Below are 27188 nucleotides of genomic sequence, written 5' to 3'. Positions count from 1 at the left end.
CCATTGAGCTCCTTCCTCACATATGTCTATGAGGACTTGGTCCAACCTTTGATCAAAGTTGACCCTTCTTGTGTAGGGGCGTGCGTTCTCTTCCATCATTGGAAAGTTGAACGCCAGCCTTACATTTTCCGGACTGAAATCTAAGTATTTTCCCCGAACCATGGTAAGCCAATGCTTTGGATTTGGGTTCACACTTTGATCATGGTTCCTAGTGATCCATGCGTTTGCATAGAACTCTTGAACCATTAGGATCCCGACTTGTTGAATGGGGTTGGTGAGAACTTCCCAACCTCTCCTTTGGATCTCAAGTCGGATCTCCGGATACTCATTCTTTTTGAGCTTGAAAGGAACCTCAGGGATTACTTTCTTCTTGGCCACAACTTCATAGAAGTGGTCTTGATGGACCTTTGAGATGAATCTTTCCATCTCCCATGACTCAGAGGTGGAAGCAATTGCCTTCCCTTTCCTCTTTCTAGAGGTTTCTCTGGCCTTAGGTGCCATTAATGGTTATGGAAAAATAAAAAGCTATACTTTTACCACACAAAACTTAAAATATTTGCTCGTCCCTGAGCAAAAGAAGAAAGAAAGGATGAGAAGAAGAAGAGATGGAGGAGATGGAGGTGTGTGAATGGTTCGGCCACTGAGGGTTTAAGGTGGTTATGATGTGTGAAAAGGAAGGAGTGATGGTTTGAATTTGAGTGGGTGGGTGTAGGTGGGTGTATGATGGTTTTGGAGGGGAAGAGAGTTATGAAAAGGTGTGAAGAGGAGAGAAGAAGTGGTGGGGATCATGTGGGGTCCACAGATCCTGTGGGGATCCTGTGGGGTCCACAGATCAAGTGGGATCAAGGACTTAACATCCCTGCTCCAATTAGGCATGTAAAACGCCCTTGCTGTGCAATCCTGGCGTTTAACGCCAGACTGATGCCTGTTTCTGGCGTTAAACGCCCAAATGTAGCTTGTTTCTGGCGTTTAACACCAGGCATATGCTTGTTTCTGGCGTTAAACGCCAGCTTGGTGCCTGTTTCTGGCGTTAAACGCCAGACAGATGCTTGTTTCTGGCGTTTAAACACCAGACTGTTCTCCTCCAGGGTGTGCTATTTTTCATTCTATTTTTCATTCTGTTTTTGATTTTTTAGTAGTTTTTGTGACTTCACATGATCATCAACCTAAGAAAAATATAAAATAACAATAGAAAATAAATAAATATAATTAGATAACATTGGGTTGCCTCCCAACAAGCGCTTCTTTAATGTCAATAGCTTGACAGTGAGCTCTCACGGAGCCTCACAGATGTTCAGAGCATTGTTGGAACTTCCCAACACCAAACTTAGAGTTTGAATGTGTGGGTTCAACACCAAACTTAGAGTTTGGTTGTGGCCTCCCAACACCAAACTTAGAGTTTGACTGTGGGGGCTTTGGTTGACTCTGCAGTGAGAGAAGCTTTTCATGCTTCCTCTCCATGGTTACAGAAGGAGATCCTTGAGTTTTAAACACAAGGTTGTCCTTATTCAGTTGAAGGACTAACTCTCCTCTGTCCACATCAATCACAGCTCTTGCTGTGGCTAGGAAGGGTCTTCCAAGGATGATGGATTCATCCTCATCCTTCCCAGTGTCTAGGATTATGAAATCAGCAGGGATGTAAAGGCCTTTAACCTTTACTAACACATCCTCTACTTGTCCATAAGCCTGTTTTCTTGAGTTGTCTGCCAACTCTAATGAGATTCTGGCAGCTTGCACCTCAAAGATTCCTAGTTTCTCCATTACAGAGAGTGGCATGAGGTTTATCCCTGACCCAAGGTCACATAGAGCCTTCTCAAAGGTCTTGGTGCCTATGGTACAAGGTATTAAGAACTTTCTAGGATCTTGTTTCTTCTGAGGCAATGTCAGTTGATCCAGATTACTCAGTTCATTGATGAGCAAGGGAGGTTCATCTTCCCAAGTCTCATTACCAAATAATTTGGCATTCAGCTTCATGATTGCACCAAGGTACTTGGCAACTTGCTCTTCAGTGACATCTTCATTCTCTTCAGAAGAAGAATACTCATCAGAGCTCATGAATGGCATAAGAAGGTTCAAAGGAATCTCTATGGTCTCTAGATGAGCCTCAGATTCCTTTGGTTCCTCAGAGGGAAACTCCTTGTTGATCACTGGACGTCCTAGGAGGTCTTCCTCACTGGGATTCACGTCCTCTCCCTCCCTTGTAGGTTCGGCCATGATGGTTAAATCAATGGCCTTGCACTCTCTTTTTGGATTCTCTTCTGTATTGCATAGGAGAGTACTAGGAGGAGTTTCAGTGACTCTTTTACTCAGCTGGCCCACTTGTACCTCTAAATTCCTAATGGAGGACCGTGTTTCATTCATGAAACTTACAGTGACCTTAGATAGATCAGAGACTATATTTGCTAAGCTAGATGGATTCTGCTCAGAACTCTCTGTCTGTTACTGAGTGGATGATGAAAAAGGCTTGCTATTGCTAAACCTATTTCTTCCACCATTATTAAAGCCTTGTTGAGGCTTTTGTTGATCCTTCCATGAGAAATTTGGATGATTTCTTCATGAGGGATTATAAGTGTTTCCATAGGGTTCACCCATGTAATTCACCTCTGCTATTGCAGGGTTCTCAGGATCATAAGCTTCTTCTTCATATGATGCCTCTTTAGTACTGTTGGATGATTCCTTCAATCCATTCAGACTCTGAGAGATCATATTGACTTGCTGAGTCAATATTTTGTTCTGAGCCAATATGGCATTCAGAGTATCAATTTCAAGAACTCCCTTCCTCATAGGCATCCCATTATTCACAGGATTCCTTTCAGAAGTGTACATGAACTGGTTATTTGCAACCATGTCAATGAGTTCTTGAGCTTCTGCAGGAATTTTCTTTAGGTGAATGGATCCACCTGCAAAATGGTCTAGTGACATCTTTGATAGCTCAGACAGACCATCATAGAATATATCCAAGATGGTCCATTCTGAAAGCATGTCAGAAGGACACTTTTTGGTCTGCTCCTTGTATCTCTCCCAAGCTTCATAGAGGGATTCACTTTCTTTCTGTTTGAAGGTTTGAATATCCACTCTAAGCTTGCTAAGATTTTGAGGAGGAAAGAACTTGGCTAAGAAAGCCGTGACCAGCTTATCCCAAGAGTTCAGGCTATCTTTAGGTTGAGAGTCCAACCATACTCTAGCTTTGTCTCTTACAGCAAACGGGAAAAGCATAAGCCTGTAGACCTCGGGATCAATCCCATTGGTCTTAACAGTATCACAGATCTGCAAGAATTCAGTTAAGAACTGAAAAGGATCTTTAGATGGAAATCCATAAAACTTGCAGTTTTGTTGCATCAGAGAAACTAATTAAGGTTTAAGCTCAAAGTTGTTTGCTCCAATGGCAGGAATTGAGATGCTTCTTCCATGTAAATTGGAATTTGGTGCAGTAAAGTCACCAAGCATCTTCCTTGCATTGTTATTATTTTTGGCCATGTTTTCTTCTTTTTCGAAAATTTCTGTCAGATTTTCTCCAAAGAGTTGTGCTTTGGCTTCCCTTAGCTTCCTCTTCAGAGTCCTTTCAGGTTCAGGATCAACTTCAACAAGAATGTTCTTATCCTTGTTCCTGCTCATATGAAAAAGAAGAAAATAGAAAAGAAAATATGAAATCCTCTATGTCACAGTATAGAGATTCCTTATGCAAGTATAAGAAGAGAAGAATGTAAGAAGGAGAAGAGAGATGAGAAGAATTCGAAAATTTAAATAAATAAAATAAAAATATTTTAAAATTAAAGTTAAAATTTGAAAATTAAAATTGAAATCAAATTAAATTAAAAATTAAAACAATTAGTTAAATAAAAAAAGGAATTTTGAAAAAGAGGGAAGAGATTTTCGAAAATTAGAGAGAGAATTAGTTAGGTAGTTTTGAAAAAGATATGATTGAAACAAAAAGATAAGATTGATTGAAAAAGATTTGAAAATTAATTTTGAAAAGATAAGAAGTTAGAGAAGATTTTGAAATTGATTTTGAAAAAGATGTGATTGAAACTTATTTTGATAAAAAAGATTTGAAAAAGAAATTTAAAAAGATTTGATTTGAAAATTAAAGTTGATTACTTGACTAACAAGAAACTAAAAGATATGATTTTAAAATTTAAAGATTGAACATTTCTTAATAGGCAAGTAACAACTTAATATTTTTGAATCAATCACATTAATTGTTAGTATTAAATTCGAAAATATGAAATAGAAATAAGAAAAAGATTTTTGAAAATCAATTTGAAATTTTCGAAAATTATGAAAGAAAAATGAAAAAGATTTGATTTTTGAAAAAGATTTGAAAAAGATAGGATTTTTAAATAGAAAATTTGATTTGACTCATAAGAAACAACTAGATTTTAAAAATTTTTTGAAAAAGTCAACTCAAATTTTCGAATTTTATGAGTGAAAAAGGGAAAGATATTTTTTTTTTTTGAATTTTTAATGATGAAAGAGAAAAAAGGAAAAGATATCTTTTTGATGTTTTTCTCTTTTTTTTTTTTCATTAAACAGCAGGAATGAAACAAAGCATGAAGAATTAAGATCAAAACCAAAAATGCATGCAAAAACACTATGAATGTCAAGATGAACACCAAGAACACTTTGAATGTCAAGATGAACACCAAGAACTTATTTTTGAAAGATTTTCAAGAAAAGAAAACATGCAAGACACCAAACTTAAAAATTTTTATTCTTTAGACATTAATAATTTAAGAATGCATATGAAAAACAAGGAAAGACACAAAACAAGAAAATATGAAGATTAAACAAGAAGACTGGCCAAGAACAACTTGAAGATCATGAAGAATGCAATGCATGAAATTTTTTAAAATAATTTTTTTAGAAAATTAAAAAGATGTAATTGACACCAAAACTTAAAACTTGACTCTAGACTCAAACAAGAAACACAAAATATTTTTGGTTTTATGATTTTATTAAATTTTTTCGATTTTTCGAAAATTAATTGGGAAAAACGAAAAAAGAAGAAATTATTTTTTTTGTATTTTTCGAAAATAAAAGAGTAAAAATAAAAAGGTTAAAATTAAAATAAAATTACCTAATCTGAGCAACAAGATGAACCGTCAGTTGTCCAAACTCGAACAATCCCCGGCAACAGCGCCAAAAACTTGGTGCACGAAATTGTGATCATCAATGGCGCCAACAACTTGGTACACACAATTGTAATCTCAACTATTTATCACAACTTCGCACAACTAACCAGCAAGTGCACTGGGTCGTCCAAGTAATAAACCTTACGTGAGTAAGGGTTGATCCCACGGAGATTGTCGGCCTGAAGCAAGCTATGGTCACCTTGTAAATCTCAGTCAGGCGGATTCAGATAGTTATGGAGATTTGATAATTAAAACATAATTGAAATATAAACTAGGATAGAGGTACTTATGTAATTCTTTGGTGAGAATTTCAGACAAGCGTATAGAGATGCCTTTCGTTCCTCTTGAACCTCTGCTTTCCTGCTGTCTTCATCCAATCATTCCTACTCCTTTCCATGGCAAGCTTTATGTAGGTATCACCGTTGTCAATGGCTACATCCCATCCTCTCTGTAAAAAAGGTCCAATGCGCTGTCACTGCATGGCTAATCATCTGTCGGTTCTCGATCATACTGGAATAGGATTTACTATCCTTTTGCGTCTATCACTACGCTCAGCACTCGCGAGTTTGAAGCTCGTCACAACCATCCCTTCCCAGATCCTACTCGAAATACCACAGACAAGGTTTAGACTTTCCGGATCTCAAGAATGGCCATCCATGGGTTCTAACTTATACCACGAAGATTCTAATATCTCGGACTCGGTCCTCTGTATTAGATATCTAAGAGATACTCATTCTAGCTTGTTTGCATGTAGAACGGAAGTGTTTGTCAGGCACGCGTTCATGGGTGAGAATGATAATGAGCGTCACATAATCATCACATTCATCATGTTCTTGGGTGCGAATGGATATCTTAGAGAAGGAATAAGCTTGAATTGAATAGAAAAACAGTAGTACTTTGTATTAATTCATGAGGAACAGCAGAGCTCCACACCTTAATCTATGGAGTGTAGAAACTCTACCGTTGAAAATACATAAGTGATAAGGTCCAGGTATGGCTGAACGGCCAGCCCCCAAATGTGATCTAAAGATCAAAAGATGTTCCAAAGATGATCCAAAGATGTAAATACAATAGTAAAAAGTCCTATTTATACTAAACTAGTTACTAGAGTTTACAGAAATGAGTAAATGATGCAGAAATCCACTTCCAGGACCCACTTGGTGTGTGCTTGGGCTGAGCATTGAGCTTTACACGTGTAGAGGCTTCTTTTGGAGTTGAACGCTAGTTTGTAACCTGTTTCTGGCGTTTAACTCCACTTTGCAACCTGTTTCTGGCGTTTAACTCCAGAATGCAGCATGGAACTGGAGTCGAACGCCAGTTTGCATCGTCTATACTCGGGCAAAGTATGAACTACTATATATTGCTGGAAAGTCCTGGATGTCTACTTTCCAACGCAATTGAGAGCGCGCCATTTGGAGTTCTGTAGCTCCAGAAAATCCACTTTGAGTGCAGGGAGGTGATACACGGAAAACTTGTCTCTCAACAAATCTCCCTTTCGGCAAGTATACCGAATTGTCGTCAAGTAAAACTCACAATAGAGTGAGGTCGAATCCCACAGAGATTAACGGATTAAGCAATCAATGGTTAATTGATTATCCTAGTTAGACGAATCATAATGGAGTGATAAGTAACAAGGAAATGTAAATGGCAGAAAAATAAAGAAAGCAATAGAGTGCAGAGAAGTAAAATGACAATAAAAGTAAATGTAAGAACTAAAAATAAAATGAACATTGGGATCAAGAGATATTGCAATCCTCCGGATCAAGTTCATTTTCATCTCTTCCTCAATCAATGCACTCATTGATCTCCTTGGTAATCTTAATTGATTGAATTACAATTTCTTGCAATTCAATCTCTCAAATCTTGATCAATAGCCAATTCCTTGGTCAATTGCTCATGAGAAGAGATGAAGTGTGGTCACTGATTATACCACATGCATTTCCCAAACCAGGTATTGAGAGGATTATAGTCACATATCCATCCAAACCCAATTTGGTCCAGCATGAGAAAGCATTTCTAGCTTGATCTCTTCATTCCTCTTTCAAGGTTCAAAAGAGATCCAAGTCTGAATAGCTCCTTTTCCAAGATAACTATCCAATTGGATGAAGATCGAAAGCTTTCAAGTAAAATCAAGAGAAAAGAAAGAAGAAGAAGAATAAGAACTACACTTAATCCATTGAATCACAATAGAGCTCTCTAACCCAATGTAAAGAGTTAGTTGATCATTGCTCTACAAAAATAGAAAAGAAAGAAAGTGCAGAAAAATAAAGATGAAGATAAAAACTAAAATTGAAAATTCAACATTCATAAATGAAAATTACAACTAAAAGAAGAGAAGGAAAAGTGTGTGAGGGGAGGGAGTCCGAAGACCCCTCTCTAATCCCTCCTTCCAGAATTCCCAGCCTTGTCTAGCCTAAGATCATTTCAATGTAAAAACTAAGGCCTTTATATAGGCTCTCCTAAATTACAAAATGAAAGCAAATTACAATTAAATGAAAATTCCTATTCTAGATGCTTCTTGTGGCCTTGATTGGTTAACAATTTTGGGCTTGCTTGCTTGAGCTTTGAAATGGGCTTGAGAGAGAAGTGAGTCAAGTTGAGGTCTAGGTGCTAAAGTTAGTGCCAAAGTTAGCCAAACTAATGCTACAAGTGTGGCGTTAGTGCTAAAGTTATTGTGGCTAACGTTGCACTTGCTGCCCAGTTGGTGTTTTTGGGGCTTAAAAGATGCCTCTTGTTTGTGCTCCAATTTCATGCCCACTATAGAGTATTATATATCGTTGGAAAGCTCTGAATGTCAGCTTTCTAATGCAACTAGAATCACCTCAATTGGACCTCTGTAACTCAAGTTATGCTCCTTTGAAGTGGACATGGTCGCTGGCATATATGCCAACGTTACTGGAAATGTTGATTGCCAATAACGCTAGCGATTTTCATGTTTCTGAAGCTCAAACTTAGTGTCCACCCCAAACTATTATATATTGTTGGAAAGCCCTGGATGTCTACTTTCCAATGCTCTTGGAAGTGCATCATTTGGAGCTCTACAACTCGAGTTATACGTCTTGGAATGTGAAGAGGTCAGTTGGCCAAAATACAGGCTGATACCATGTTCATCATTGCACTTTCGGGGCAGGTTTTCTCCCTCAAATTTAGTGTCAAACTTGTAGTGCCATATATGCTTGGAAAGCTCTGGAATCCTACTTTCCAATGCCACTAGAATCACCTCATTTGGAGTTTTGTGGCTCAAGTTATTCTTGTTTGAAGAAGGCATGGTCAAGCTGCCAAGTGGAACTTTTGCCCACGTTAACTACCACGTTAACTAAGTTAACGTGGGAGTTAACGTGGCTCTTTGTGGTTGGTGTTGGCAACGTTAGTGACAATGTTTGGTGTCACTAACATTGTCGACAACTTCTTCTTCTTCACGTTAACTTCCACGTTAACTAGGTTAACGTGGGAGTTAACGTGGCTTCTTAGGGATATGTGGTTGCTTCTAACGTTAGTGACAATGTTGGGTGTCACTAACGTTGTCGACCACTCTTGCCTCTTCATGTTAGCTTCCACGTTAACCAAGTTAACGTGGGAGTTAACGTAGCATTGTGCACTTAGGCCAACGTTAGTGACAATGTTGAATGTCACTAACGTTTGCTTCCTTTCCCCCTTTTAACGTTAGAGGCCACGTTAACTAAGTTAACGTGGACTCTAACGTGGCCACTTGTGAGCATTGGCCAACGTTAGTGATAATGTTAAGTGTCACTAACGTTGGCTCCATTTCCTTTCTTCAAAGTTAATGCCACTAACTTTTCTCACTAACGTTGTGGCTTTCCTTCCTTCCACGTTAGTGCCCACGTTAGTGTAACTAACGTAGCCACTAACGTGGCTCTTCTCTTCTTCTTTTGGCCTGAAATCAATCAAACAAAGTGCATCAAAGTCTTGCTCTTAATCATGGATCATGCATCATCCAATTTATCATATAATTCATGTAAAATCCTGATGAAATCATGTAAAATGCATAATGTATGCTTGAATCAAGATGTAAGTGAATATCCACCCAAAACTAGCTTATTTCCTAAGAAAATGCATGAAACTACCTTAAAAACAGTAAAAAAAAGGTCAGTGAAACTGGCCAAAATGCCCTGGCATCACAACACCAAACTTAAAGCTTGCTTGTCCCTAAGCAAGTACTGGAACAAGAGAATGATGAATGGAATGCCAAGGGAAATGAGTCATTCTTGTGGAAGTCATGTCCCTGGTTTTATGGTGGTTTCATGCATAGCAACTTAGGTTCATTCCTGGCTTTCAGACCTTTATCATGTCCTAGAATACTCATTGTGATTGCATCCCATGAGACTTTTATTCATTGATCCTTTTGTTGTCATTTCAGGGCTTATTTTTGTTCTTAAGCTAAGTGCTCTGTAAGGGGGCAACTCTTTAAAATAAGCTTTCAGCTAACACTCCCGAACCAGTTGGTTCAAGGTGCTAGGTGTTGAAGCACCCCTAGGGACTTACTCCCTCAAGTCTCTCCCCCATACATACACACCATAGGCACATAGTTTATTTATTTTCTTTTCTTGAGACTTTGGTGTCCAGCACCTCTTTGGGTTACTAAATGCTCTGTATTGAGGGTTACTCTTGATAGTGGACTTTCAGCTGATAATCCCGAGTTAGTTAACCCAAGTTACCAAGTGATAAGGCACCCCTAAGAGCTTATTCATCCAAGTAGATCCCTCACACAGGAGCACCACAGACACATGCTCAAGATTAAAAACCATTGGTGCCTAGCCTTATTGCTTGTTCTTTTTCTTTTATTCCTTAACTTTGATTGTTCTTTCCCTTTTTCTTATTAGGATCTTCTTATTTAGCTAGTCTCATGGGGTGTGTCTCAAGCATAGTAGTCATGACAGATAGTTGTCCTCCCACCTTATGGTTGAACCAACTTAGCTAACTTATGACCACACCATGAACTCATGAACTTACTCCATAGTATGAACTCTACTCTGGTCTTTTATAAAACACTCATTCTCTTTTCATTTGATTCAACAGGGACAAGCATACTAGTAAGCAAAGTAAGGATGCAGTAATGACATTCAGACTAGAAAACACAGCCTTAATCAATAAAAAGAATTGACATGCTTATTCACAAGGAGAAAGCACACATACATACAAAGAACATAGAAGAAAATCAAGCAAATTAAAATGCTGGAAATCAGTAAGAGGAGAAAGGAACTTTACCACCTTGTATTTTATCTTCATTGTTGTTGCCCTTCTCCTCCTATTCTTCCCCTTCCCTCACCAGACATAGAATGATTGCTTATACTCAAGCAACAATTAAAACAGTGATGACGGGGTTTATGATGGATCATGAATGTCTTAAAATGAAGTGTGAGTATGCATGTGTTTCAGCAAGCAAGATTATGGATCATAACAAAAGCACAAGAAGTAAAACAGAGACAATGTGATTGCATTAATGAGTGGTGTTGGCATGGTACTTTGCATGAAAGTTAAGTGGCAACACCAAACTTAGTGTGCCACTGTCAATTTAGAATGTTGCAAGTACCCAGTGAAGATTGAAATTCAAATTGTTGCATGGCAACACCAAACTTAGAGTGCAATCATATGCCAAATTATTGAAAGTAAACTAAGCAAAGCAAGAAAATGTTACCTACAGTTGGGTTGCCTCCCAACAAGCGCTCTTTTAATGTCATTAGCTTGACATGTTGTTCACAACTTTCTTCCTCTTCTTCCAGTTTGTTAAGAGGAATGACCTCAAGAGAAAAGAGGAGCCAGTTAATGCCCCTTGTTTTGAGTGCCTCTCTCTAGCAAGCCTTCTTCTGTTGTTAGCTTGAGTAAACTTGCTTGTTGGGGTGGGGGTGGGATGGATTTTGGTTGATCTTTTCTTCTTCATGAATATTGCCCTTCTTTTCTTGGTCACCATCCTTTTGTTAGTGTTCATGTTGATTGCCTTTACCACCTTGATTTCAAGATTTGGGTATTGTATGATGGGTGGAGCATCCTCTTTATCAAGAACTTCTTGAATTGGTGGTTCAATGAACTCACTCTCTATGCAACTCTCTGTTTCATTGGAGTGTGGGCTCCCTTGATTGACTTCCTCATTTGTTCTTGACCTTTGAATGAACTCCTCTGTTTCTGGAGAGAGTGAAGTGGTCTCTCTTTGTGATCTCAGCTCTTCAATGAATTGTTCTTCAGAATAGAGTTGTGCATTCTGTCTCAATTTTTCTTTATGGTCTCTTTCTGATATTTTCTCCTCTTCGATTGTTTTTATTCTTTCTTCAAGGAGGAGTTCTATCCTAGTGAGTCTCTCCTCTATTCTACTTTTTCTGCATTCTTCAATGATGAGTTCCATCCTAGCAAGTTTATCTAAAGGAGGTTGGGTAGGTTGTAATGGTTGGTCGGGATTGGCTTGTGAATGGAATTGGTTGTTTTGTGGTTGTGTGTTCTGAAAATGGTATGACTCTTGTGGGTAGTGGATTGAGTTTTGTGAATGGTAAAACGAATTGTATGAATTTGGGATAGACTTTTGTGCTGAGGCATACTCAAATGATGAAGAATTTAGGCATGTAAAACTTGGAGGTGAGGTTGTATAATTGAGAGGTGATGACTCTTGATGAATGGGGTATGAATGAGTGAAATCTCTTTGATTATGATCTTCCCAGCCACAACTTGAGTAGTGATCAATTTCACCAAGATATGGACCACTTTGTGGCTCTGGAAAGTCCCCCATTTCATGTTCTTGATACTCCCACCCACCATGAGCATGGTAAAGTGAATCATTCTGTGGTGGTGGAGAGTTTCCCATGAAATTTGATTGACTAAAATATGATGGATGCTCCTTTCTTTCCTGCAGAAAGCTCTATCTCAAACAATAATCACCAAAAGAAACTGGAATCTCCATTGTCACAGATGAGGAAATTTCCAGTGAGGTAATATCACAAACAGTTAGTGAGCAAAAGAAAATAAAGAAACAAAAGAAAACAAAGACAAAAGAAAAGTGTCTAATCTAGTAAATCAATCAACCGGTAGTTTTTTAATCACGATTAATCCCCGGCAACGGCGCCAAAAACTTGATGCACGAAAAACTTGTCTCTCAACAAATCTCCCTTTCAGCAAGTATACCGAATTGTCATCAAGTAAAACTCACAATAGAGTGAGGTCGAATCCCACAGAGATTAACGGATTAAGCAATCAATGGTTAATTGATTATCCTAGTTAGATGAATCATAATAGAGTGATAAGTAACAAGGAAATGTAAATGGCAGAAAAGTAAAGAAAGCAATAGAGTGCAGAGAAGTAAAATGACAAGAAAAGTAAATGTAAGAACTAAAAATAAAATGAACATTGGGATCAAGAGATATTGCAATCCTCTGGATCAAGTTCATTTTCATCTCTTCCTCAATCAATGCACTCATTGATCTCCTTGGCAATCTTAATTGATTGAATTACAATTTCTTGCAATTCAATCTCTCAAATCTTGATCAATATCCAATTCCTTGGTCAATTGCTCATGAGAAGAGATGAAGTGTGGTCACTGATTATACCACATGCATTTCCCAAACCAGGTATTGAGAGGATTATAGTCACATATCCATCCAAACCCAATTTGGTCCAAAATGAGAAAGCATTTCTAGCTTGATCTCTTCATTCCTCTTTCAAGGTTCAAAAGAGATCCAAGTCTGAATAGCTCCTTTTCCAAGATAACTATCCAATTGGATGAAGATCGAAAGCTTTCAAGTAAAACCAAGAGAAAAGAAAGAAGAAGAAGAATAAGAACTACACTTAATCCATTGAATCACAATAGAGCTCTCTAACCCAATGTAAAGAGTTAGTTGATCATTGCTCTACAAAAATAGAAAAGAAAGAAAGTGCAGAAAAATAAAGATGAAGATAAAAACTGAAATTGAAAATTTAACATTCATAAATGAAAATTACAACTAAAAGAAGAGAAGGAAAAGTGTGTGAGGGGAGGGAGTCCGAAGACCCCTCTCTAATCCCTCCTTCCAGAATTCCCAGCCTTGTCTAGCCTAAGATCATTTCAATGTAAAAACTAAGGCCTTTATATAGGCTCTCCTAAATTACAAAATGAAAGCAAATTACAATTAAATGAAAATTCCTATTCTAGATGCTTCTTGTGGCCTTGATTGGTTAACAATTGTGGGCTTGCTTGCTTGAGCTTTGAAGTGGACTTGAGAGAGAAGTGAGTCAAGTTGAGGTCTAGGTGCTAAAGTTAGTGCCAAAGTTAGCCAAACTAATGCTACAAGTGTGGCGTTAGTGCTAAAGTTATTGTGGCTAACGTTGCACTTGCTGCCCAGTTGGTGTTTTTGGGGCTTAAAAGATGCCTCTTGTTTGTGCTCCAATTTCATGCCCACTATAGAGTATTATATATCGTTGGAAAGCTCTGAATGTCAGCTTTCTAATGCAACTAGAATCACCTCAATTGGACCTCTGTAACTCAAGTTATGCTCCTTTGAAGTGGACATGGTCGCTGGCATATATGCCAACGTTACTGGAAATGTTGATTGCCAATAACGCCAGCGATTTTCATGTTTCTGAAGCTCAAACTTAGTCTCTACCCCATACTATTATATATTTTTGGAAAGCCCTGGATTTCTACTTTTCAATGCTCTTGGAAGCGCATCATTTGAAGCTCTACAACTCGAGTTATACTTCTTGGAAGGTGAAGAGGTCAGTTGGCCAAAATACAGGCTGATACCATGTTCATCATTGCACTTTCGGGGCAGGTTTTCTCCCTCAAATTTAGTGTCAACCATGTAGTGACATATATGCTTGGAAAGCTCTGGAATCCTACTTTCCAATGCCACTGGAATCACCTCATTTGGAGTTTTGTGGCTCAAGTTATTCTTGTTTGAAGAAGGCATGGTCAAGCTGCCAGGTGGAACTTTTGCCCACGTTAACTACCACGTTAACTAAGTTAACGTGGGAGTTAACGTGGCTCTTTGTGGTTTGTGTTGGCAACGTTAGTGACAATGTTTGGTGTCACTAACGTTGTCGACAACTTCTTCTTCTTCACGTTAACTTCCACGTTAACTAGGTTAACGTGGGAGTTAACGTGGCTTCTTAGGGATATGTGGTTGCTTCCAACGTTAGTGACAATGTTGGGTGTCACTAACGTTGTCGACCACTCTTGCCTCTTCACGTTAGCTTCCATGTTAACCAAGTTAACGTGGGAGTTAATGTGGCATTGTGCACTTAGGTCAACGTTAGTGACAATGTTGAATGTCACTAACGTTTGCTTCCTTTCCCCCTTTTAACGTTAGAGGCCACGTTAACTAAGTTAACGTGGACTCTAACATGGCCACTTGTGAGCATTGGCCAACGTTAGTGATAATGTTAAGTGTCACTAACGTTGGCTCCATTTCCTTTCTTCAAAGTTAATGCCACTAACCTTTCTCACTAACGTTGTGGCTTTCCTTCCTTCCACGTTAGTGCCCACGTTAGTGTAACTAACGTAGCCACTAACGTGGCTCTTCTCTTCTTCTTTTGGCCTGAAATCAATCAAACAAAGTGCATCAAAGTCTTGCTTTTAATCATGGATCATGCATCATCCAATTTATCATATAATTCATGCAAAATCCTGATGAAATCATGTAAAATGCACAATGTATGCTTGAATCAAGATGTAACTGAATATCCACCCAAAACTAGCTTATTTCCTAAGAAAATGCATGAAACTACCTTAAAAACAGTAAAGAAAAGGTCAGTGAAACTGGCCAAAATGCCCTGGCATCAGGAGGTCAGAATCCAACAGCATCTGCAGTCCTTCTTCAACCTCTGAATCTGATTTTTGCTCAGGTCCCTCAATTTCAGGCAGAAAATACCTGAAATCACAGAAAAATACACAAACTCATAGTAAAGTCCAGAAATGTGATTTTTATTTAAAAACTAATAAAAATATACTAAAAACTAACCAAATCATACTAAAAACTATGTAAAAACAATGCCAAAAAGCGTATAAATTATCCGCTCATCAGGACCTAACAGAAATTTTCAAAAAGGAAGCAGACAAAACAAACATGGCCGAACCCAACAACAATGGTGGAGATGCAAGGAAGATGCTTGGTGACTTTATTGCACCCTCTTCTGACTTCTGTGGAAGGAGCATCTCAATTCCTGCAATTGGAGCAAACAACTTTGAGCTTAAGCCTCAATTAGTTTTTCTAATGCAGCAAAATTGCAAGTATCATAGACTTTCATTGGAAGATCCTCATCAGTTTTTAGCTGAATTCTTGCAAATCTGTGACACTGTTAAGACCCATGGGGTTGACCCTGAGGTCTACAGACTTATGCTCTTCCCTTTTGCTATAAGAGACAGAGCTAGGACATGGTTTGACTCACAACCTAAAGAAAGCCTGAACTCTTGGGAAAAGCTGGTCAATGCCTTCTTGGCAAAGTTCTTTCCACCTCAAAAATTGAGTAAGCTTAGAGTGAAAGTCTAAACCTTCAGACAGAAGGAAGGTGAATCCCTCTATGAAGCTTGGGAAAGATACAAGCAGTTTATCAGAAGGTGCCCTTCTGGCATGCTTTCAGAATGGAGCATCATATGCATATTCTATGATGGTCTGTCTGAACTATCCAAAATGTCATTGGACAACTCTGCTGGTGGATCTCTTCATCTGAAGAAGACGCCTGAAGAAGCCCAGAAACTCATTGAAATGGTTGCAAATAACCAATTCATGTACACTCCTGAAAGGAATCCTGTAAATAATGGGACAACTCAGAAGAAAGGAGTTCTTGAGATTGACACTCTGAATGCCATATTGGCTCAAAATAAAATATTGACTCAGCAAGTCAATATGATTTCTCAGAGTCTGCCTGGAAAGCAAGCTGCAATAGGCAGTACTAAAGAAATATCTTCTGACGAAGAAGCTTATGATCCTGAGAACCCTGCAATGGAAGAGGTGAATTACATAGGAGAACCCTATGGAAACACCTATAATCCTTCATGGAGAAATCATCCAAATCTCTCATGGAAGGACCAACAGAAGCCTCAACAAGGCTTCAACAACAATAATGGTGGAAGAAATAGGTTTAGCAATAGCAAGCCTTTTCCATCATCTTCTCAGCAACAGACAGAGAACTCTGAGCAGAGTCGTTCTGACTTAGCAAACATAGTTTCTGATCTATCTAAGGCCACTCTCAGTTTCATGACTGAAACAAGGTCCTCTATTAGAAATTTGGAGGCACAAGTGGGTCAGCTGAGTAAGAAAGTTACTGAACTCCCTCCCAGTACTCTCCCAAGCAATACAGAAGAAAATCCAAAAAGAGAGTGCAAGGCCATAAACATGTCCCACACGGTCGAACCTATAGAGGAGAGAGAGGCAGTGATCTCTACTGAGAAAGACCTCAATGGACGTCCACTGGCCTCCAAGGAGTTCCCTAATGAGGAACCAAAGGAATCTGATGCTCATATAGAGACTATGGAGATTCCAATGAACCTACTTCTGCCATTCATGAGCTCTGATGAGTATTCTTCCTCTCAAGAGGATGAAGATATTGCTGAAGAGCAAGTTGCTCAATATCTAGGAGCAATCCTGAAACTGAGTGCCAAGTTATTTAGTAATGAGACTTGGGAGGATGAACCTTCATTTCTCATCAATGAACTAAATACCTTGGTAAGGCAGAAATTACCACAGAAGACACCGAACCCCGAAAAATTCTTAATACCTTGTACCATAGGCACCATGACCTTTGAGAAGGCTCTGCGTGACCTAGGGTCAAGTATAAACCTCATGCCCCTCTCTATAATGGAGAAACTAGGGATCCTTGAGGTGCAAGCTACAAGAATCTCACTAGAGATGGCAGACAATTCAAGGAAACAGGCTTATGGACTTGTAGAGGATGTCTTGGTAAAGGTTGAAGGCCTTTACATCCCTGCTAACTTCATAATCCTGGACACTGGGAAGACTATGGATGAATCCATCATCCTGGGCAGACCCTTCCTAGCCACAGCAAAAGCTGTGATTGATATTGACAGAGGTGAGTTGGTCCTTCAAGTGAATGAGGACTACCTTGTGTTCAAGGCTCAAGGATCTCCCTCTGTAACCATGGAGAGGAAGCATGAAAAGCTTTTCTCAAAGCAGAATCAAGCAGAGCCCCCACATTCAAACTCTAAGTTTGGTGTTGGGAGGCCATCATCATGCTCTGAGTATCTGTGAGGCTCCATGAGAGCCCACTGTGAAGCTATTGACATTAAAGAAGCGCTTATTGGGAGGCAACCCAATTTTATTCAATTATATCTATTTATTTTCCATTGTTATTTTATATTTTCTTTAGGTTGATGATCATGTGAAGTCACAAAAACAACTGAAAAAGCAAAAACAGAATGAAAAATAACATTAAAAATAGCACACCTTGGAGGAGAAGCTTACTGGCGTTTAAACGCCAGTAAGGGTAGCAGAATGGGCGTTAAACGCCCAGTCTGGCACCATTCTGGGTGTTTAATACCAGAAAAGGGCACCAGACTGGCGTTTAACGCCAAAAAAGGCAACAAGCTGGCGTTTAACGCTAGAAAAGGGCACCAGACTGGCGTTTAATGCCAGAAAAGGGCAACAAACTGGCGTTTAACGCCAAAAAAGGGCACAAAACTGGCGTTTAAACGCCAGAAAGGGAAGAAAAGCTGGCGTTAAATGCCAGAAATGGACAGCAACCTGGCGTTTAACGCCAGGATTGACACTCCAAAGGGCGTTTACACGCCAGATTGGTGCAGGGATGAGAAAGCCTTGACACCTCAGGGTCTGTGGATCCCACAGGATCCTCACCTACCTCAACTCTCTCTCTCTCTCTTCTTCACACCAATCACCTCCTCACATTTCATATTCAATTCCTTTCCCTCCCAAACCCAACCCCTAAAACACAAACCCGAACCCTCTCTCCACTCCTATATAAACCCCTCATCCCTCCTTCCTTTTCACACATCATAAACACTTCTTTTCCCCCTTGACCGAACTACTATCACCTCTCCATCTCCTCCATTTTTCTTCTTCTTCTACTCCCTTCTTTCTTCTTTTGCTCGAGGACGAGCAAACCTTCTAAGTTTGGTGTGGTACAAGCATCGCTTTTTGTTTTTCCATAACCATTTATGGCACCTAAGGCCAGAGAAACCTCTAGAAAGAGGAAAGGGAAGGCAAAAGCTTCCACCTCTGAGTCATGGGAGATGGAGAGATTCATCTCAAAGGTGCATCAAGACCAATTCTATGAAGTTGTGGCAAAGAAAAAGGTGATCCCCGAGGTTCCCTTTAAGCTCGAAAAGAGTGAATGTCCGGAGATCCGACATGAGATTCGAAGAAGAGGTTAGGAAATTCTCACCAACCCCATTCAACAAGCCGGGATCTTAATGGTTCAAGAGTTCTATGCTAATGCATGGATCACCAAAAACCATGATCAAAGTGTGAACCCGGACCCAAAGAATTGGCTTACAATGGTCCGGGGAAAATACTTAGATTTCAGTCCGGAAAATATAAGATTGGCATTCAACTTGCCAATGATGCAAGGAGATGCACGCCCCTACACTAGAAGGGTCAACTTTGATCAAAGGTTGGACCAAGTCCTATTGGACATTTGTGTGGAAGGCGCTCAATGGAAGAGAGATTCAAGAGGGAAGCCGGTTCAACTAAGAATGCCTGACCTCAACTCAGTGGCTAGGGGATGGTTGGAGTTCATGCAACGCTCAATCATTTTCACTAGCAACCGGTCTGAAGTTACTGTAGACCGGGCTATCATGATCCATAGCATCATGAATGGAGAGGAAGTAGAAGTTCATGAGGTTATATTCCTAGAACTCTACAAGGTGGCAGACAAGTCCTCTACTTTGGCAAGGTTAGCCTTTCCTCATCTAATTTGTCACCTCTACAATTCAGCTGGAATTGACATAGAGGAAGACATCCTCATTGATGAGGACAAGCCCATCACTAAGAAAAGGATGGAGCAAGCAAGAGAGCCCACTCATAGACCTCAACAAGAGCATGAAGAAATTCCTCATCATGAAATCCCTGAGATGCCTCAAGGGATGCACTTCACTCCACAAAATTATTGGGAGCAAATTAACACCTCCCTAGGAGAATTAAGTTCCAACATGGGACAACTAAGGGTGGAACACCAAGAGAATTCCATCCTCCTTCATGAAATTAGAAAAGACCAAAGAGCCATGAGGGAGGAGCAACAAAGGCAAGGAAGAGACATAGAGGAGCTCAAGCGTTCCATTGGATCTTCAAGAGGAAGAACTAGCTGCCATCACTAAGGTGGACCCATTCTTTAATCTCCTTGCTCTTATTTTTCTATTTTTCAAAAATTATGCTTTATGTTCTATCTATGTTTGTGCCTTTATTACATGATCATTAGTGTCTAGTGTCTATGCTTTAAAGTTATGAATGTCCTATGAATCCATCACCTTTCTTAAATAAAAAATGTTTTCTGAAAAAAAAGAAGTACATGAATTTTGAATTTTAAAATAGTTTAATTATTTTGATGTGGTGGCAATACTTTTTGTTTTTCTGAATGAATGCTTGAACAATGCATATTTTTGAATTTGTTGTTTATGAATGTTAAAATTGTTGGCTCTTGAAAGAATAATGAAAAAGGAGAAATGCTATTGATAATTTGAAAAATCATAAAATTGATTCTTGAAGCAAGAAAAAACAGTGAAAAAGCTTGCGAAAAAAAGTGGCAAAAAAAATAAAGAAAACAAAAAAGAGAAAAGAAAGAAAAAGAAGAAGTAAGCAGAAAAAGCTAGTAACCCTTTAAACCAAAAGGCAAGGGTAGAAAAAGAATCAAAGGCTTTGAGAATTAATGGATAGGAGGGCCCACAGGAATAAAATTCTGGTCTAAGCGGCTAAACCAAGCTGTCCCTAACCATGTGCTTGTGGCGTGAAGGTGTCAAGTGAAAAGCTTGAGACTGAGCGGTTAAAGTCATGGTCTAAAGCAAAAAGAGTGTGCTTAAGAGCTCTGGACACCTCTAATTGGGGACTCTAGCAAAGCTGAGTCACAATCTGAAAAGGTTCACCCAGTTATGTGTCTGTGGCATTTATGTATCCGGTGGTAATACTGGAAAACAAAATGCTTAGGGTCACGACCAAGACTCATAAAGTAACTGTGTTCAAGAATCAACATACTGAACTAGGAGAATCAATAACACTATCTAAATTCTGAGTTCCTATAGAAGCCAATCATTCTGAACTTCAAAGGATAAAGTGAGATGCCAAAACTATTCAGAAGCAAAAAGCTAGGAGCCCCGCTCATCTAATTAAGACTGATCTTCATAGATGTTTTCGGAATTTATTGTATATTCTCTTCTTTTTATCCTACTTTATTTTTAGTTGCTTGGGGACAAGCAACAATTTAAGTTTGGTGTTGTGATGAGCGGATAATTTATACGCTTTTTAGCATTTTTTTAGGTAGTTTTCAGTATGTTTTAGTTACTTTTTATTACATTTTATTAGTTTTTAAATAAAAATCACATTTCTGGACTTTACTATGAGTTTGTGTGTTTTTCTGTAATTTTAGGTATTTTCTAGCTGAAATTGAGGGACCTAAGCAAAAATCTGACTCAAAGGCTGAAAAAGGACTGCAGATGCTATTGGATTCTGACCTCCCTGTACTCGAAGTGGATTTTCTGGAGCTACAGAAGCCCAATTAGCGCGCTCTCAATTGAGTTGGAAAGTAGACATCTTGGGCTTTCCAGCAATATATAGTAGTTCATACTTTTCCTGAGATTTGATGGCCCAAACTGGTGCTCGAAGTCAGCATAAAAATTCTGGCGTAAAAACGCCCAAACTGGCACCAGAATTGGAGTTAAACGCCCAAACTGGCACAAAAGCTGGCGTTTAACTCCAGGAACAGCCTATGCACGTGAAAGCTCCTATGCTCAACCCAAGCACACACCAAGTGGGCCCAGAAGTGGATTTCGGCATCATTTACTTATTTCTGTAAACCCTAGGTTACTAGTTTTCTATAAATAGGACCTTTTGCTATTGTATTTTCATCTTTGGAACACATTAAGTAACTTTTATGTTCTGAGACCTCCATGGGAGGCTGGCCACTTGGCCATGTCTACCCTATTTTCACTTATATATTTTCAACGGTGGAGTTTCTACACCCCATAGATTAAGGTGTGGAGCTCTACTGTTCCTCATGAATTAATACAAAGTACTACTATTTTCTATTCAATTCAAGCTTATTCTTATTCCAAGATATTCACTCGCACTTCAACATGATGAATGTGATGATCTGTGACACTCATCATCATTCTCACCTATGAACGTATGCCTGATAACCACCTCCGTTCTATTTGTAATAGCTTGAGTGCATATCTCTTGGGTTTCTAATTTAAGATTAGAACCTTCGTGGTATAGGCTAGAATTCTTGGCGGCTATTCTTGAGATCCGGAAAGTCTAAACCTTGTCTGTGGTATTCCGAGTAGGATCTGGGATGGGCGTAGTGACAGACGTAAAAGGATCAATGGATCCTATTCCAACATGAGTGAGAACCGACAGATGATTAGCCGTGCGGTGACAGCGCATTTGGACCATTTTCACTGAGAGGACGGATGGTAGCCATTGACAACGGTGATCCCCCAACATACAGCTTGCCATGGAAGGGAGTATGAATGATTGGATGAAGGCAATAGGAAATGAGAGGTTCAGAAGGAACAAAGCATCTTCATACGTTTATCTAAAATCCCACCAATGAATTACATAAGTGCTTCTATCTTATTTTCTGTTTTAATTATATTTTAATTATCAAAATCCCATAACCTTTTGAATCCGCCTGACTAAGATTTACAAGGATAACCATAGCTTGCTTCAAGCTGACAATCTCTGTGGGATCGACCCTTACTCACGTAAGATATTACTTGGACGACCCAGTGCACTTGCTAGTCAGCTACACGGAGTTGTGTGAAAAGTGTGTGATCACGATTTCATGTACCATCTCCCACCTAGCACTTTTAGCTAAATTCCTTAAGTTGGACATTTGGTGAGCTCCTTGTCATGGTGGCTTGTGCTTGAACTCGTCTTGAAACTTCCCCCAATGCTTGGACTTCCAATAAGCTCTATCAATACCAGGTAAATTTCTCAAGCTTTGATGGAGTTCTTCACAAGCTTTGAGCTTCTAAAATTGATCCTCATATATTCCTGGATCCCAAATCTTGATTCTACACCCGTCTTCAAGTTGATCATCATGATTCCATCCAGGTGGTAAGCAATCCGAATTCTCACTAAGGTATCCAAACAGCTTCTTAGATCCATACAGTTTAGTATTTGCCCAACCATGATAATTCAGCCATGAGCTTCCTACCACAATGATTCTAGGATTGTGTTGCCAACCACTAACCATCTCTCTCTTACTCTTAAAGCCACAAAGAGCTCTAAGCTGACCATCTGTTTCAAGTAGCCCATATTCAAGTGGGAAGGTACAGGTTAAGGATAAGTATTTTACCCACTTGAATGTTGTATTGGATGGTAATGGCTTTGGGGGAGAGGTCTCCAACAGCTTTGGCAAGGTGATTTCAATCTCCATTCTCTTGTGCCCTTCCTTGACAACTTCCACCTCTTTGCAAGCTTCTTCAATTTCAACCTCTCCCTTTTGTTCAATGGGAGAGGATTCAATTATAGGTGGAACCTCATGAATTATTGAACCCATCTCATGATCAACCGCTTCTAAGTCTTCAACCATGATATGCCTTGGAGGTTGTACACCCTCCTCAACATCAAATTCAACCGTCTTGGAAGGAGGCTCTATGACTTGAGGTTCAAATGGAGGTTCCGCATCTCCTAAATCTTCAACCACTTCTTCTTCTTCAGTGATTTTGGCTTTCTCCACTTGCTCTAGTACAAAATCCAGCTCTTCCTTGTTAACCTCCACCTCTTGACAACTTCCTTCAAGGGTCTCTCCTACCTCCCTCTTTAGGGCCTCTTCTAGCTTCTTATGAATTATGTATTCGCGAAGATGATTCCTTCTTTCTTGTTCCATGTCAATAGCATAACTGGGATCATCTTGCTCTTGGATTGATGGATGTGGGTGCTCTACCATGGAGGGTGGTGATGTGCTAAAGCTTGAGGGTTGAATATTGGAGGTAGAGGGTTGGTTCATGCGGGATATAAGATTTTGGAGTGTATAGGTGAGACCAATGATATTAGAGATGAGTGTGTTGCTATCCAATGGAGGTTGGGGTGGATAGGAGGGTTCATTTGTTGGGAGAAAGGGCTCATAATATGGAGGTGGTTCTTCTTGATAAGGATATAGAGATGGTGAATATTGAGGTGGTGGTTCTGGGTGTGGTTCATATGGTGGTTGGTGTGGTGGATAAGGATTAGAGTCATATGAAGGTGAATGGTGTAAAGGAGCTTGTGAATATGGTGGTTCAAAGGTGTGTTGGGGAGGTGGTTCATAAGCATATGGTGGGGCTTGTTGGTAACTACAAGGGGGTCCACCATAATCATCATCTTTGTACGCTCCCTGGAATGGCTCTTGACCATAGTAATTTGGTGGAGGTGGTTTGTCATGAAAGGGTCCACCATAACTATTGTCTTGGTATGCATCACAGAATGGTTGTTGGTTATAGTGCATTGGAGGGGGTTGTTGCCAAGAGGGTTGATCAAATCCTTGTGGCTCGTCCCATCTTTGATTCTTCCAACCTTGATGCCTGTTCTCATTATAGTTTTCATTCCTTACAACAACATTGGAATCAAACTTATAGCCAGAGGGGTGAGAATTCATAGTAGCAAAAGAAATAAAAACTAATAGAAATTAATGAAAATAAATTCCTAAAACTAGAAACACTAACAAAGAAACGAAAAAGCAAATATTTACAATAACCAATAATAAGGCACATGTTTGCAATTCCCCAGCAACGGCGCCATTAATTGACGAGGTGCGGAAATTTGACCAATTAAGAATTCAATATAGGAAATACGTTGCGAGTATAGCTCTTAACCAGCAAAAATCCACCTCATCAATTTAGAAAGGTTGTCACAAAAGTTTAGAATAAAAATACTGGGAGTATGAGTCTTAGGTCGTCTCCCAACGAGTTGACAAAAGGGTGCTATCTTATTAATCAGGAGTTTTCTAGGTAATTTTGAGTTTGGGCAATGAGCAAATAAATAATTATAAATTAAAGCAATGAAAATTAAAAGAGATTTATAATATTCTAAATAAAAGGCCTTGACTGGGGCAATGATTAATTGGAAGTTCTATCCTTGTTGGAATTTTCTCAAGTGTAGTGTAAAGAGGTTATTATTTTCATTTAGTTAACCCTTACTAAATAAAGGAAAGTCAAGTGATTGAGCTAACTCTTATTCGCAAATCCTAGTCCTCTCCCTTGGAAAGGTCTAGCGTTAGTAAATACAAAATTAGCCAACAACTTCCAGTTTAACTAATCACTTGAGCATTCCAACTCAAGTGTCTCCTTTTAATTAACCCCCATGTCAAGTTAGGAATCTACTCCATTGACATGAGAATTACTTGCATAGAATTAAAAAAGGAATAAGAGGAAGACATGATAAACAATAACTACAATTTAATTAAAAGTAAAAGTAATCCTTTGTATTAATAAATTCTAAAAATAATCCAATTGTAACTCTAAACAAGAATTAAGAATATGGAATAATAAAAGAGTAAGAAAACAAACTAGAGTAGTATCTTCAACGGAGGTGATGACTCTTCAATATCCAAAGCAAAAGCAATAAAATATGAAACTATGAATGTAAAAAAAACCTAGAGGAAGAGTAATTTTTCTCTCTAGATTCAGATCTAAAAACTAAAACTATGCTAATGAGAATGTGTCTTGAGTCTCTGCATGTTTCCTGGCTCTAGTCTGTGTTTCTGGGCCAAAAACTAGGTCAAAACTCAGCCCGAAATTGCCCCCAGCATTTTCTGTTATTTCTGCAAATCGTGCATGTCACGTGTACGCGTCGCTGGTCGTCTTGGCGTGTCACGCGTACGCGTCAGTCACGCGCACGCATCTTTGTGCAAACTCCAATCCACGCGTACGCGTCAGGCATGTGCACGCGTCGCTGCAAATTTCTCCATATCGCGCGCTCGCGTGAGCCATGCGTGCGCGTCGATGTTTGTTGGTTACCTCCTTAGTTTCTTGTGTTCCTTCCATTTTTGCAAGCTTCCTCTCCATTTTCTAAGCCATTCCTGCCCTATAAATCCTGAAACACTTAACACACAGATCACGGCATCGAATGGTATAAAGGAGAATTAAAATACACAAATTAAAGATTCTAGGATGCAAGTTTTCAACCATAGAATAACACTAGGAAGGAATTGTAAAATCATGCAAATCATATGAATAAGTGGGTAGGGACTTGATAAAAACCACTCAAATGAGTACAAGATAAACCATAAAATAGTGGTTTATCAATATACTTGAGTGACTAGAGCGGATACACATACGGTGAGGGTTTGATTACTCAATTACATGTTTTCACTTATAATCATCTCTCATCTTGCAAGTTTATAATTCTTTTCAATAACTCTAATCAATTGTGGATTTGATTTGATTATGATTTCCTTAGCCCTTGCATTCATATATGATCTCTTGGGAATTGATTTATTTTGACCAAGTGGTTGCATGCATTTAGAAAGATTGCATTTAGATAGGTTGCATATAGACAAGTTTACTTGCATTGAATAAATGTTGATACCCTTTCTTGTCTTTCTTGGTTTAGCATGAGCACATGCTTAGTTTAAGTGTGGAGAGGTTTGATAAACCCCAATTTTGTGGTTTATCTTGTGTTGAATTTAGTGAATTTTATCCACTTTTGCCACATTTATTCAATGAAATAGCATACTTTTGTAATTTTCCCTAATTTGTGCTTAAGAGTGAAAACATGCTTTTTAGACCTTTAAATTGCTAAATTTAATTCTCTTTGATTCCACTCGATGCCTTGATATGTTTGTTGAGTGATTTTAGGTTTAAGAGGCAAGGATTGGATCAAAGAAGTGAAGAAAAAGCATGCAAAATGGAGAATTCATGAAGAAATGAAGTTTTGAAAATCTGCCATGCGAGGCGTGCACATGACCCACGCGTACGCGTGACCATAGTATCGTCAAGTGACGCGCACGCATCATCCACGCATACGTGTGACAAGTGTCACGTGATCTCATTAAAGTGAATACGCTGGGGGCGATTTCTGAGCCATCCAGGCCCAAATCCAACTCATTTCTGAAGCTATTTGAGACTGAAATCAAGAAGGAAGAAGGTGTGAGCAATTATATTAGCTTAGCATCATGTTTTAGGGTAGTTTTCTAGAGAGAGAAGCTCCCTCTTCTCTCTAGAATTAGGGTTTTTAGTTTAATTGCATCTTAGATTTAGGTTTTATTTCTTGCTTTAATTTAGTTTTCTTTGTAATTTCTTGTTCCTACATCTTTATTCTCTTAATTTACATTGTTAATTTCTCTTTTATGCCTCTTTTTATGTTGATGAACTCTTGTTAATTTCTATTTTCTTTAATGCAATTAATGTATTTTTATGTTTCTTATTGTTTAATTGAGTTGTTATTGTTATTTTCTTGCATTTGGTAATAGTAGATTTTATATTTCTCGCAATTCAATATGCTTTTCCTTTTATGTACACCAAGTGTTTGATAAAATGCTTGGCTTAGGTTTAAAGTAGATTTTGTGCATTCTTAGCTTGGAAAGAGAAACTAGGTGCTATTGAGTCATTAATATTCAACTTATGTTGATGATCTAGAGTTGTTAGTTAATATTATTTCCATTGACTCTAATCTCTTGCTAATTCAATTAGTAAGTTGATTAGGAATTATGGATTGAGATTAACTAGTCTTATTTGATTTTCTCCCGATGATGAGGTAGCAAAATAGGATTAATTCTTGGTAATTATTGTATTATGATTAATGACTAGGATAGAAAACCTTGATTCTCAATCCTTGCCTTGAATGCCTCTTTTTTATTTGTCATATTTAGTTGTTTGATTTACTTTATTGTCATTTAAATTCTTGCCTTTTTTATTTCTTGTTTTATCAACCCACCCCTGTGAAACTCATAACCAATAATTAAGCATCGATT

General features: G+C 38.7%; 2 non-coding genes across 2 annotated transcripts; one reads left to right on the top strand and one right to left on the bottom strand.

Moving 5' to 3' along the window:
- Nucleotides 1–2976: 2976 nt before the first annotated feature.
- LOC148546022 (small nucleolar RNA R71) lies at nt 2977–3084 on the top strand. Its single transcript, XR_015902106.1, has one exon. It is a non-coding gene; the product is annotated as a small nucleolar RNA R71 (small nucleolar RNA).
- Nucleotides 3085–15577: 12493 nt separating this feature from the next.
- Nucleotides 15578–15681, bottom strand: LOC148546021 (small nucleolar RNA R71). Its single transcript, XR_015901942.1, has one exon. It is a non-coding gene; the product is annotated as a small nucleolar RNA R71 (small nucleolar RNA).
- Nucleotides 15682–27188: the final 11507 nt, after the last annotated feature.

The sequence above is a fragment of the Arachis ipaensis genome, chromosome B9 (genome assembly GCF_059453495.1).
Source record: "Arachis ipaensis isolate K30076 ecotype BB chromosome B9, ASM5945349v1, whole genome shotgun sequence".
NCBI classification, from domain to species: domain Eukaryota; kingdom Viridiplantae; phylum Streptophyta; class Magnoliopsida; order Fabales; family Fabaceae; genus Arachis; species Arachis ipaensis.
Note: the sequence above shows the minus strand (reverse complement) of the source record. Positions and strands in the feature narration are given on the sequence as shown.